Source organism: Balaenoptera borealis (genome assembly GCF_965194805.1).
Source record: "Balaenoptera borealis genome assembly, chromosome: 13".
NCBI lineage: Eukaryota > Metazoa > Chordata > Mammalia > Artiodactyla > Balaenopteridae > Balaenoptera > Balaenoptera borealis.
The window spans coordinates 52,267,242-52,282,697 of NC_138870.1; the positions used below are offsets into that span (position 1 = coordinate 52,267,242).

Consider the following 15,456-nt stretch of genomic DNA (forward strand, 5'->3'; position numbering starts at 1 on the left):
ACTGACTAACCATTCCCTTTTAAAACTAACTTTGTTCAACTTACATACATTTATTACAATTTTAATTACATTTTAAATGTGGCATTTTTTTCCTTGTTCATCTAACTCAACTGTGCCCTTCTTTACATTTCCCCACATGCAACCCTGATTTTCAGGACTTTTTTTCTTCACCTATGATTTAGTTTTAATTAATCTGTATGAAAAAGCTGCAGCCTAATGTTTTCTTTAAATATCTTGCTTTCTCTTATAATCTGTATTCTTTTAGTAGTCCTATATTTGTCCTTGCTTTTCTGGCAGGTAGATATAAAGCCACACGAAACAGTGGTTTGGGCATGAAGAAAATTAGTTAAGTGTCAAAGCCGTTGATACAGTATAAGGACAGTGCTTGTTCATCAACTAATTTCATTGAGGGTGAGGGCATCTTATGAGAAATAAACCAGGAGACTATGAGATAAAATGAGTAGCGTCTCCTTCAGTGGCTTATGAAGCGGGGAGCGGGGAGGGGGCATGCCAGTAGGAACCTTTCACCCCAGAGAAGAATGTACTGTCTCTGACCCTATCACTGGTACATGGTGATAACAAAAAGTAAGCCAACTTTTAGTCTGTTTTATTAAGTACTTTACAGACAGTACGTTTCATTACTGCCTGCTTCCCATCCTCCCTACTTGTAGCTATGCTTCTGATCTTTGCTTGTGCAGTATAGATGAGTACATTCTCTCCAGTTTAGTTTTTAAGGTAGAAATGTGGAGAATTCTTGTATACAAGGGGAAGGAACCAAAAGTCTTTAAAATCTCAGAGGAGTGAGAAGGAAAGGAAAATAAATTTTATTTCTGAAGCCAAAGAAGAATAGTGGAAATCTTTGGTCATATTTTTTGCTCTACAATAAAGTGATTTTTTAAATTTTTATTTGAAACAGCTTCTCTTGAAAAGGTAACTATGTTGATAACTCACAAATACTTTTTTTTAAGTGCCAGAGGATAGAGAAAGGGGGAAGGAGAGTGTATTTATATTCTTGCTGACATATATTAAGTTGTAGAGCTATATAGTCTATTGTTTCATTATCAGAGTTTTTTAATGAGAAACATGTATAATTTTTCTTATAAGCATTATTCTAGGTTGGGGGGCATTTCAATTCTATATATTTTTTCCTGTGTTTAATTCATATTTACCATATATTAAAGCAAAAGAATTTCAAAATAGCTCAGATAACACTTTCATTTAAAACTGGATTAGGTATATTCAAATTTTTAATCAGCATAGAATAGGTTTTTAAATATCAGAATCAGGAAGATAAAATATACATGTAAAACGTACATAGTAAAAATTCAAATATTGATCAGGCCTTATTTGCACTAATGATGGGGTAAAAATTTTTAAATGGATAATATAAAACAGACAGTACAAAAATTATTTTTGGCAAATATATGCATTGGGAAACATACACTACATCATACCATGGTCTAATTATAACCAGCTCTATCTTTGGAAGCCTGGAAATTGCCAGGATAGTGAAAGGGAAAAGACTCTGGGTTATGGATAAACCATTCAGGGAAAATCAAGAGTTGACATAATATTGTGGACTAGAGTCTCAAAGGACAGAGAGAAAAATCAGTCAAATGGGTTTTGTCATTTTTTTTCTAGAAATGCCTATTACGTATGATTATACAAAGCAGCTAAAAATACAGCTATCTCTTTGGAAGTTGTTCTTTTAAATGGAAATGCTGTAAAAATAAGACTGCACATTTTCAATATGCACAAAATCAAATATTTTAAATGTTTAAATTGTTTTGGTAATTAACTATGTTCTACTGTAGAAAATCATGGTTGAAGTTGGTGCTCATTTTGCTCAAAGTTTTCTCTCACATCAGGAACTTGTAGTTCTATATAGTTTGATGAAACAAAAAAATAGTTTTATTTGCTGTGACCTTCAAATCCATTGCTAGCTGGAGTTAAATCTACGTACATAAAAGTAAAACAATAAATACGGAAACATCCCAACAGTCTTTTCCCATAATGTGTATTCTTACATTTTTCTCAGTAATGACAAATTCTTTACATTTCCCAGACTGTTTTAAACCTTAAGTATCACCTTGCTTTTTAATTCTTAGTTAAAATCTTTCAGGATTCTTAAACTCTGTAATATCTCAAACCAAAGTTTCTCATTAAAACTTATTTTGTTTTTCTTTTAAACTTTATGAAAGAATATTGTAGGTTAACAGGCATTGTAACTCCTTATTCCTCCTCTGTTCATTGATTGTTAGGTATGCTAGGTTTTGAATAGTTTAGACTCATGTATTAAAGTGTTCTTCTTAGTCTGGCCTTACATGTGTGCCTTCACTCTTTCATCTGGCCTGCTTTTCTTCTGACCTTGAGGTCTCCCTATAAGTAGTGAAAGTATTTCATTTTCTCTATACTGAAAACAATCTTTTGATTATATGAAGTGGGCAATTTTAAAATTCTCTTGAGTTCGTCAGAATTAATCACATCATGACCTTTTAAGTCATTTCCCAAAGAAGTTCAAGACGTCCAGATCATTGTTCATCCCCTGAGCTCCCTAACTCCTGTAGTGAATTATCAGTGTCCTGAAAACTACTTAAGACAGAGCAACCTCCAAGCATATATGAATTATTTTAGAATTGCCCTCACTTCAGAAAACCAAAAAATAAATTGTAAATATGGAGAAATTATTGATAGTACATTTTTTATTCCTGTAGGACTCATATTGAGTGACTTTAGTAAGATAAAACTCCTCGATTTATAAAACAATTTCATTCAGTTTTGTGCCATGTATCTATTGTATGAGTTGTAATATTGCAAATTCAAACAGTAAACATCAATAATCACGAATACTTGGGTAAGATGTTTGTTGGGAGACAGTGAGATAGGGTAGAAACATTCTGTATTTAAAACCGTTTCCCCACAGCTAGCTCTTAAGTCATTGGCTTCTGAATTTTAGTTTTCTAAACCATAAAATGATACCAGTTTCTTGCGAGGATTAAGAGTTAATGGATATAGAGGTATAAACTTCGAGGTTTTGCAAAATAAGGCAATATTTCCTATTATGGACAACTAGAGTGCTGTATCATTGCTGATGAAAGACTTCTTCAATTGAAGGCTCAAATTCAGCTTTTAAAGTTATTGTTAAGTATATATATTTTTAGCAGAAGAATAACCAGTAGGATGGATCAAATTAATATTTGTTTTTTCATTTTTTTTTTAAGATGTTCTCCTAGCTCCTCTAAAAGACTTGGAGCAGAAGTCTTAATGTGATGGTAAGCTTGAAAATTAAAATTTCATCACGGATACTAGAATCCAGTTACATACTAACAGATTTGTTTTTTAAAGCTATTTATGAGCATAACTAAACATTTTACACTTAAAACCCTTTTCTCTGCCTTCAGCAGTCATGGATTATGTTGTCTTTTCCTCCCAATTTTGTTAATCAGTATCTAAAATCATTTGAGTGAAGTAAAATCCAAACTCCAGAGGTTATGACTTTTATTGTTGGGATATAAGTAGTAAAAGTCAGATTCTATTCCTCTCTTCAGCTTAAAGTCCTCCTCCAAACCCTCCATGAATAAAAGAGTGGTTCAGAACATAGGCTTAGGACTTTAACCGCCTGAGTTCTGGGCCTACCACTTTTCTGTAAGTCTTGTTACCTCTCTGACTCCCAATTTGCAAACTAGAGCAGCTCCAGAATTTCCATCTAGGAGGGCTTGGGGTGAACAGTCTGAGTAGAAGGAAGTGTGAGACTCTTGAAACTGCGTGTTTGCTCAGCAAGCACATGGTTTTTCTTGGAATGTACAGTTTACTTGTGGTAGAGGGCTACTAATAGTTATTTGTGAGGAAACCAAACTCCCCATCTACCTAAGCCATTCACTCCTGGCACTGAGTATTACCATACCTTTTAGAATAATTGTGAGGTATAAATTGTGTCCTGATCATTATGAAGAACGCAGCAGGTATTATTACTAACAAAGAAGTACACCCAAGTGTGGGAATGATTGTTCTCTCTTTACAAATGAGACTAATTATCATTATTCAATATCATTCACACTCAAGTTCCAATAAGCTTTCTTCAGCAAGAGAACAAAGAATAGGGTAACAATTATTCCACCCAGATTGCCTGTTCAACTGGTGCTTGAGGGAAAAGATTGAGAACTAGCCCTTATCCAACTCCTCACCTTCCCTCAAACATATACAATTTGACAACTCTGGGCTTTCCCACATACTATTCTGTTTAATGGTCTGCCTTATCTCCTACCAGGCAAACTCCTACACACATTCTTCAGGACCAGTCCCAACATACACTGGCTTGCTCTTCCTGACACATCAGTTGTCACCTTGGGCTATGCATATCTCTCATCCCCCATTAGACTGAATTAATCTGATGGAAGAGTCTCGTTCATAGATGCTAAGATGGTGTTGGGTATAGTGTGTGTTCCTAATGTGATAATTATTAAATGAAGGATTTGCCTCAATATCTGAAGCATCACTGTATTACTGTGATTTTGTTTTATCCCTGATGTATTACTGAGTAAGTATTTTTAAAGCTTTCAAAGTGAATCTACCTTATGAATGTGCATTAAAAAGAGATATGTTTAAAATACAGTAACATTCTAAATTCAGTATTATTAAGAATAATAAATTCAGTATTATTTATGGAATTTAGAATATTCAAGATTAAATGTAAAGAATAGCAACATTTCATTTACATTTTCTAAAGACATTTTTATTGCAAAGAAATCTGTCTTCCAACCCAGTTTTTGTCTGGTTTCCATGACAAAGTAACCATTCTGTGACTAGGCTAATAGCCTCCTTATCTAGTATCACATATACAACATTCTGAAGTCTAGTTTCCCTTAAGATTGTCCATTTTTCTTGAGTCCAAGGTTTTCCAGGAGAATTAACTATCAAAAGTTAGATCTAGATCCTTTTTGCCTCTGCATTGACCAACAGTGTAGTCACCAAGTTTGTCTTCATGCATCTTCTGAGAAGGGTCTCAGAGTTACTAAATACTAATGAGAGTTTACCTACTGATTGCTTCCAAGCAACCTGTATAGTGGTACTATGTTTAAACAAACACTGCCTTGAGACCCCATCCTCATGAGAGCCCACAATTTGTGTAGTATTAATAAGCCTGGATGAGTTGTTACTGCTGTCCCAAAATAGAAGTCCCTAAATCACCCTCAAGCACATTGAAATAGTAAAGATACTGTATAGTATTTGGTTGGAATATACAAAGATAGGTGTACAAATTACTAATTTGGGAAGTGAAACAGTCCATAGTTTTCAGACTTGAATTCCCATTTTAAAAAGACCTCACTTTTTCCATTTTACTCCGATAAGAAATAAAAATTAAACAAGAAGTAATGTGGGGGAAAAAAAAAAAACAACCTCACTTTTGAGGCAAAAAAGAGTCTTGTTGATGGCCAAGGGTAAGACTCAGTTTCCCAACAGGGTAAATTAATTTTGAAAACAAAAGGAGCCAAATGTTAAGGAAAGAGAAGATAGTCAAGTTTGATTGGAAAGGAGAGATTTTCTGTGGTTTTTTTCTTTCGTGGGTGGTTTAAGCTATAAAAGTATTTTCTTGGACAGATCCCTCAAAATTCCCTTTAAACAACTAGGTAGACTGAGAACATCCTGGATCTTCCCACTTTTCTTAAAAACGGCACGCAAAAGATGAACTATATAATGACACCAATTGTGATTGTGTAAAGATAAAATAGCCCAACCGGAATTACTTGTACACAATCCATTAACAAGATTTTTAAACCCTCAATGATAGACCCAGAAGGAAAATTAAATTGCTTAGCTTGTTCAAAATCTGCTTTTTGAAACACATGGCAAACCATCTAATTGATACATATTCTAGAAATAAGTAGTACAGAAGTATTTGTGTAATTTTAATATGTGTGAGGCTCACAATGAGTCGTGCTAAGACCAGGTGTTTTCTTTGGTGCTAGCGAAATTGGTGTAACTCTGGAAACCACTTTCATACTACAATTATTAGCAAATACAGAATTTAGCTTCAGAGTTCAGTGAGTCCTAACAGCCTGCCCTCAAAATGTGAGACAACCTAAAACCAGGGCAGAGAGAAGACAGCTCCTTGTCTTAGATGCTAGCTATATCTCCCTCTCCTGTCACTGGACCCACATACTCTTTCCAGATTCTGGGACACTTCTATTTACTTCAAGTTTTTAATGCCTATTTGTTTCCACCCTTACATGTAGCTGGTATTTAGCTGGTAAACTTGAATTTTTACCTAATCATCCTTCTGTTACTGCTGTCTGTTTCCACAGCTACATTGGATTTCCAGGGGCATGGCTTATCTGTTCAGACTGTGATGTTTGCTCGTATTCTGCAGTCTTGGTTTGGTTTTTCAAAATATAATGTTGGGATTCACCCCTAAAATCAAGGTTACTGTTTTGTCTTCTCTGTCTTTGCCTAAGGTATATTTTCTTGGACTCTGTAAATCTGCCCATAGGAAACCCATAGGAAAACTGTAATAGACTACACTCCCTGTAACTAGACTGTTAACTTCAAGGATCAGGGATGTTATTCTATAGTAAATATTTTGTGGATATATTTCCACAACTGTCACGTCGTTGTTGTTGTTTTCTTCATGTAATTTCAAATATAGGAAAACCAAGTTCTTGGAGAAAAAAGGTCAGGATCCAAATAATTCAATGAAATTTAGTATATCATTAAAAAAATGAGAAATACATTCCAAGGATATTCATTAAAATGTTCATTTCAGTTGCCTTGATGAGGCATTGATATTGTTACATTGCCTCCATATGTCGTAAAATAGAAAATAACATGTATCATTCACAATTACTAGAAATATAAAGAAACAGGAAGTGTAAACCCATGGTAAATGGAAACAGATCCAAAGATAACCCAGATGTTAGAATTGGTAAACAAGGACTTTAAAATAACTATAATAAATACATTAAAGAATCCACAGGAAAAGATAGAATGAGTAAGAAATAGGGAATTTCAGGAAATATATATGAAAACTATAAGAAATAACCAAATATTAAAACTAAATATAATAACTGAAATCAAAAATCTATTAATTGGATGAGATTAATGCAGAACACAACTTAAAAATAAGTCTAGAAATTATCCAAAATAAGGCATAGAGTTTTTTTTTTCCCTAAATTAACAGGGACACAAAGACTTGTGAGAGAGAACCAAACAGGAGAAGAATGAAGTAGAAAAAAATAATTGAAAACAGATGGCTGAAGTTTTCCCAAATTTGACTAAAAATATCAACTTAAGCCAGCATACCCCAAGCAGGATAAGAAGAAAAGAAGACCACATCCATACCCTTAAATAGTCAAATTAATAAAATTCCAAGATAAAAATTAATTCTCAAAAGCAGCCATGGGGGAAAAAAGTCACATTACTAGCAAATAATGTGACAGCTGACATTTCATTAGAAACAGCAAAGGCCAGGAGAAAATGGAATGGCATCTCTGAGGTGCTAAGGTGGGGGAAGGGGGAGGGAAACCTGTCAAATTTAGGATTAATACACAAGAAAATATCCTAAAATGAAGGCAAATTAAACATTTTCAGATTAAAAATAATTTGTCTGTCAGTAACCCATAATACAGAAGTGTTTAGGGAAATACTCAAAGAATTTCCAGATGGAAATTTCAGATCTACAGGAAGGAATAAAACCTCTGGAAATGGTGAGTAGAGTATGTAGATAAATAGAAAACTTTTTCTTTCTTAGATAAAAATCAAATGGTTGTTCAAAACAAAATGAATGAAAATGTACTGTGGGATTTGTAACGTGTGAATAAAATATATGACATCAGACAAAGGAGTGGGGTTTATGTGAAATTATACTGTTATAAAGTTCTTATATGTGAATTAATATAATATGAATGCAAAAGATCATGATATATTAAGAATGTATACTATAGGGACTTCCCTGGCAGTCCAGTGGTTAAGACTTCGCCTTCCAATGCAGGGGGTGTGGATTCCATCCCTGGTCAGGGAGCTAAGATCCCACATGCCTTGTGGCCAAAAACCCAAAACATAAAACAAGCAATATTGTAACAAATTCAATAAAGACTTTAAAAATGGTCCATATCAAAAAAAAACTTAAAAAAAAAAAGTATACTATAAACCCTAGAGCAACCACACAAAAAAAAAGAACAAGAGGCATAACTAAAAGCCAATAAAACAGATAAAATGTAATAATAAATAATACTCATGTCAACCCCTCCCCCACACACAAAAAAAGTAAAGGTAGAAAAGGAGGGAAAAGGAACAAAGAAAGAACAAATGGTAAACAAAGGATGATGGTAGATTTAAATCCAACCATATTAATAATTAAATGTAATGGACTAAACTCTGAATAAGGCAGGAGAAAGAAAGATCCAACCATATGCTTTTTCCAAGAGACACTTTATAAAGACCAAACAAGTTATAAGTAAAAAGATGGAAAATGATACACCTAGCATAGGAAATTTAGTGTGGCCATATTACTATAAGGTGATTGACACTTATAGAACACTACGCACAGCAAATGCACATGGAATAGTCTCTAAGACAAAATGCTGGTCCATAATTAAGTTTCAGTAAATTGCAAAGGATTGATGTCATATAGGATATGCTTTTGCACCACCAAATAATTAAATTAGAAATACAGTCAGCCCCCTCGGTATCTGCAGGTTCCACATTGGTGGATTCAGCCAACCTAGGATCCAAAATATTTGAAAAAATTTTCCAGGAAGTTCCAAAAAACAAAACTTGAATTTGCTGCATGCCAGCAAGTATTTATACAGCATTTACATTGGATTAGGTATTATAAGTAGTCTAGAGATGATTTAAAGTATACAGGAGGATGTGCAAAGGCTCTATGCAAATACACCATTTTATATAAGGGACTTGAGCATCCATGGATTTTGATATCTGTTGGGGGGGGGGGGCGGTCCTGAAACCAATCCCCAGCAGATACAAGATATCTAGAAAATTAACATGGGTCAAAGAAGAAAACTGCCTGAAAATTTGTGGGGTGAAGCTAACACATCTTATAAAAATTATGTTTATTCTGTAGTCTATTAAGTGTGCTATTTAGCATATGTCTATAAAAAGCAATGTGTATACCTTAATTTAAAAACACTTATATTGCTAAAAAATGTTAACCATCATCTGAGCCTTCAGCAAGTCCTAATCTTTTTGCAATAGTAACATCAAAGATCACTGATCACAGATCACCATAACAAATACAATAATAATGAAAAAAGTTTGAAATATTGTGAGAATTACCAAAATGTTGACACAGACACAAAGTGAGCAAATGCTGTTGGAAAAATGGTACCAGTAAACTTGCTCAATGAATGATTATCACAAACCTTCAATTTGTAAAAAGAGGAATATCTGCAAAATACAATAGAGCAAAGTGCAATAAAATGTGGTATGCCTGCAGTAAATTAGCAAGACCAATTGCATTAGTTTGCTAGGGCTTCCATAACAAAATAGCCAGAGTAAGTGGCTTAAACAACAGAAATTTATTTTCTTATGGTTCTAGAGACTGGAAGTACAAGATCAAGGTGCTGGCAGATTTGGTTTCCTCTGAGGCCTCTCTCCTTGGCTTGCAGATGGCCACTTTCTTGCCTTCTCTTCACATGGTCATCATGCAGTGTACCCTTGGTGTCTTTCTGTGTGTTCTAGTCTTATAAGGACACCAGTCATAATTGGATTAGAGCCCTCTCTAATGCTCTCATTTTAACTTAATTACCTCTTCAAAATACAGTCCAAATACAGTCAATTTTGAGGTACTGAGGGGTAAGCCTTCAACTTGAGGGGAACACAATTCAGCCCATAACACTGATAGAATAAATTATCAATATCAGGAATGAAAGCAAGGACATGACTGTAGATTTTACAAAGATTAAAAGGATAATAAAAGATTTTGAACAACTGACAATAAATTCAATTAGATGGACAGTTTCCTTAAAGATAACAACTTAACAAAAACACCACTTATCACAATTGACACAGGAGACATAGAAACTCTGAAAAGCTCTACATCTTTTTTTATTATTATTTTATTTATTTATTTATTTTATTTATTTATTTTTTTAAATTTTATTTATTTATTTATTTATTTATGGCTGTGTTGGGTCTTCGTTTCTGTGCGAGGGCTTTCTCTAGTTGCGGCAAGTGGGGGCCACTCTTCATCGCGGTGCGCGGGCCTCTCACTATCGCGGCCTCTCTTGTCGCGGAGCAGAGGCTCCAGATGCGCAGGCTCAGCAATTGTGGCTCACGGGCCTAGTCGCTCCACGGCATGTGGGATCTTCCCAGACCAGGGCTCGAACCCGTGTCCCCTTCATTGGCAGGCAGATTCTCAACCACTGCGCCACCAGGGAAGTCCCCAAGCTCTACATCTTAAACACGCTGAATTTGTATCTAAAAACCTTCCCAGAGAGATAAAAGGAAGATTTTGGTTCCATCGGGACACTAAAGTCCACTACAGCTTATCTCTTTTTGAATTACAACTAAAATCTCTTGAGAATATTCATAAGCAACTACCTGAGCATTCTGAAAAGTAAACAAAAATTGTGGAAGGAAGTCAGCAGTTGGAAAAGCAATCCGTAAAGGAGTAAATTTTCTGAGTTTCTGTTTTATAGCTATGCCCCCAAGGGCGGGCTCAGTTGTAGAAATGTGTGATCATGTAGATGGCTAGCCTCCAATAGAACCTTGTTTTCCTGTCCAAAGGAGCCACTAAAAGGGAAACTTGCAGGTCAGAAAGTGTAACAAGAATTCTGGATTTGGGGAAGGGGATTACCTAATTTGGTGTAACAGGTTCACCCCTGGTTTGTGCATGGACAGGACAAATCTAAAATGTCATAACACTTAACATTTTGACCATTGCTCAAGTCTCATACTAACCCCTGAAAAGCACATGTGCAGGTCGGACCCAAAACAGTACGGCAAATGTTCTATGACCTGAACTATGATTTTAAACCAGGGCCCAAATCTCAGACTAATCCTGGGTGATGGTTGTATGGCAAGACAGAACTTTTGGTCTGAGTCTAAACTGAGTTGATAGACTGGCTAAAAAAATTAACATCCTCCACAAGACTATAAGAGAACCCACATTCTACACAGTATTGTAGTCACAATTTCCAGGATATAATTCAAAGTTACTTAGCATATAAAGTATGAGTAAAGTGACTAATTAACCAGGCAAAGACAACCAACAGATTTCAAGACATACAGCTGTGGTAATCAAGATGGTGGTATTGGCAGAGGAATAAACACACAGATCAATGCAACAGAAGGGAGAGCTCCAAAATAGCATCACACAAGTATGGCCAACTGATGTTTGACAAAGTTGCAAAAGCATTTTGATGGAGAGAGGACACTCTTTTCAACAATGGTGTGGAGTAATTAAATATCCATAAGCAAAAGAATAAGCCTAGACCTAAAACTCACACCTTATACAAAAATTAACTCGAAGTGAATCATAGATTTAAATGCAAAGCATAAAACTATAAAACTAAAAGAAAATAACACAAAAGAATAAAGCATGGTGACAATTCCAAATGCTGATGAAGATACAGAAAAACAATCTTGTACATTGCTGATGGGAATATACAATAGTACAGCCACTCTGGTAAATAATTTTGCATTTTCTTCAAAGACATTTATCATGCAACCCAGCAATCACTGTTGACATTTATTCTAGAGAAATGAATACATAAGTCTTCATTAAAACCTGAACATGATTGTTCATAGCTCTATTTGTAATAGCCCAAAATTGAAACAAACAAAATGTCTCTCAATAGGTGAATAGTTAAACTGATATATGCAGACTATGGAATTCTACTCAGCAGTAAAAAGGAAAAAAACTATCTCTTCATATAACAACTTCACTGAATCTCAAGGGCATTGTACTGAGTGAAAAAAAAAATTCAATTCCAAAAACTCATACTGTATAAATTCCATATATATATATATGGTTCTCAAAATGACAAAATTACAAAAATGGAAAGATTAGTGGTTGGTGAAGGTAGGGGTGTAATTATAAAACAATAGCACCAGAGAGGTTTTTGTGGTGATGGAATAGTTTGCTATCTTGACTGCAGTAGTCATTACACAAATCTATACATGTGATTAAATGATATAGAACTACATATACACACCATATTAATGTCATTTCCTGTCAATGTCATTTGATATTGTACTATAATTGTATAAGATGTAACCATTGAGGTAAACAGGATGAAAGATGCATAGTGCCTTTCTGTATTACCTTTGCAACTTTTTATTCTATAATTATTTCAAATTAAAACATTCTCAAAAATTAAAGATATAATCACTCAATGAACCTGAAGAGTGATAAACAGAAGTTATAGAATGTGAAGGACAGCAGCAGGGAAAGATTTTTAAAAGAAAGAAAGAGAAAAAAAAGAGCATAGCATCAAGGATCTATGGAACAATATTTTAAAAATCTAACATACTTGCCCCTGGAGTTCCAGAAAGAGAGGATAAAGAGATTGGGGCCAAAAAAATTATTTGAAGAAATAATGCCCCAAACATCACAAATTTAATGAGACATACATTTACAGAGGCAAAAAATTTGATGCACCCCAAACAAGATAAAATAATATTTAGACACATTTTTATGAAACTACTGAAGACTATTTGGTAAAAAGATTTTTAAAAATCTTAACAGAACTAGAGAAAAATGAAACATTACATATGGGGAAACAATGATTGGGATGCTCTTGGATTTCTCATCAGAAGCCATGAAACCCAGACAATGGAAGAACATCTTTAAAGTGCTCAAAGAAAAGAGTGGTCAACACAGGATTCTATGTCCAGCAAAAATATCCATCAGAATAAATAAAGATATTCTGAGATGAAAGAAAATCATGAGAATTCATCATCAGCAGATTGATTTGAGAATACTTAAAGGAAATGATTCAGGCTAAAGAGGAATACCAAAGAGAAACTTAGAAGTTGAAAAATGAAGGAAAAGCAACACAAATGGTAAAGATCTGAGTAAATTTAACAGTCTATTTTTCTCCTATTAGATTCTTTAAAATATGCATAATTGATGAAAGCAAAAAATGATTGGGATGTAGTCAATGGGTCTCTCTAACTCTGACACATGTTGCTAAGTGTGTAAAGGATTGCAAGACCCTGACAACTCTTTCATCCAGGTCATTTCTCAGGATTGTTTTTGCAACTGGAAAGTATGAAAGGTGAGGTAATATCTTCCATCACATAAAAAGCTGATCTACTTACTGATTGCTGTAAAAGTGGTAGACCCCTTAAAGCTCCTTTCCTGTGGCCCAAAAATCCACTAATTTTGCAGGCTTCATCAGGCCTTCTGCATTGCCTTGTGGGTCTTGTGGCTCAGATAATCAGCATAAAAATACTCTTGCCTCTGCTGTCACCATAAGTTTCAGAGTCTAGTGTGCATGTCTACTGTACATAGTCTAGTGTACCTTATCTAGGATTCTAGTGTGTTCAGTATCCATGAAATGGTAGCATGCTAACTTAATAGCTTGAAAGTCGATTAAAATAAATCCCCTCTCAAAATTGTAACACTGCCTGGTAGGAATATCAATATATGTAGATATATATGACAACTATAACATAAAGAGGGCAGGGTAAAGCAACCTACATGGTTGTAAGCCTTCTACATTTCACTTGAGGTGGTAAAATATTAACCTGGATATAGTGGGAAAGGTTGGGTATGTGTAATTTAATCTATAGAGAAACCATTAAGACAAAAAAGAAACCCAAAAGATTGCCCAAAAGCCAATAAATTAAAATGGAATATGAAAGTATCCAAATAATAGAAATGGAGGTAAGAAAGAAGATCAAAATACAGAGGAGACAGCCAGTAAACAAAGTAGAAGACTTAAACCAACTATATCAATAATTACATTAATATAAATGATCTAAACATACCAATTAAAAGATAGAGATTGTTAGATTAGATGGTGTTTTAGTTTTCTGGGGCTGCTGTTAAAAAAGTACCACCACCTGAGTGGCTTAAACAACAGAAATTTTCTTACAGTTTTGGAGGTTAAAAGTCTGAGATCAAGGTGTGAGCAGGGTTGAGCCTTCTGAGGGCTATGAGGAAGAATCTGCTCCCCTTCTAGCTCCTAGTGGTTAGCTGGCAATCTTTGGTGTTCCTTGGCTTGTCTGCATCACCCCAATCTCTGCCTCCATATTCACGTGACATTCTCCCTGTATGTGTGTCTTTCTCCATTAACCCACTTTATAACGACACCAGCCATACTGGATTAGGTGCTTAACCCTACACCAGCATGGTCTCATCTTAACTAATTATATCCACAAAGACCTTATTTCCAAATAAGGTCACATTCTGAGGTACTAGTTAGGATGTCAACATGTGAATCTGGGGGGACACACAATTCAACCCATAAACGATAAACTCATAGATGATAAATTCAAGTCCTAAACATATGCTGCCTATGAGAAACTTGCATTAAATATAAAGACAGGTGAAATGTAAATGAAAAGGAAAAGATGTGCTGTGCTAACACCAATCAAAAGAAAACTGGAGTAACTATATTAATTTCAAAGTGGACAAATCTACAATTATAACTAAAGGTACCATCACCCCTAACTGGTAGAGCAAGTAGACCGAAAATCAAAAGGGATATAGTAGCCATGAATAGTGCTACCGACCAAACTGACCTAACTGACCTTTATGGAATACTCCATCTAACAACACCCAAATACACTCTTTGCAAGTATACATGGAACATTTGCCAGGATAGACCATATTCTGGGCCATAAAACAACCTTCAGGGCATTTTAAAAATTTAAATCATACCAAGTATGTTTTGTAAACATAATAGAATTAAAACTAGAAATCAATTTTTTTAATCTGGAAAATACTTAAATATTTAGAAATTTTATAACCTACTTCTAAATAACCTAAGGATCCAAGAGGCAGTTACAGAGGAAATTAGAAAATATTTTGAATTGAATGGAAGTGAAAAAGCATAACATACCAAAATGTGTGTGATGCAGCTTAAGCAATGCTTTGGGGAAATTTAGAACATTAAATGTTTACTAAAGAAGAATAGTGTCAAGTCATCTAAGCCTCTACCTAGAGACTATTAAAAAAAGAGCAAATTAAACCCAAAGCAAGCAGAAGAAAAGAAATAATGATAAGAGCAGAGATTAGTAAAATGAATAACAGAAAAACAATTGAGAGAATAAAACCATAGGGCTAATTCTTTGAAAAGATCAATAAAATTGATAAACTCTAACGATAATGATGAAGAAAAATAGAAAACCAAAATGACCAATTTCAGAAATGAGAGGTGACATCACTACAGAGTATACAGATATTAAAAGAACAAGAGAATATTAACAAACAACTTGATACCCATAAATTTGACCTTAGGTAAAAAGAACAGATTCCTTGAAAAAAGAAAA

At 34.5% G+C, this 15,456-nt stretch overlaps 1 long non-coding RNA gene across 1 annotated transcript in view; it reads right to left on the minus strand.

Moving 5' to 3' along the window:
* LOC309609608 overlaps positions 1–15,456 on the minus strand; it is a 39,798-nt gene that overhangs the window by 1,295 nt on the left and 23,047 nt on the right. Inside the window, exon 1 of the long non-coding RNA XR_014233514.1 lies at positions 1–15,456. This exon is cut by the window's right edge and continues 23,047 nt beyond it. This is a non-coding gene — a long non-coding RNA (uncharacterized lncRNA).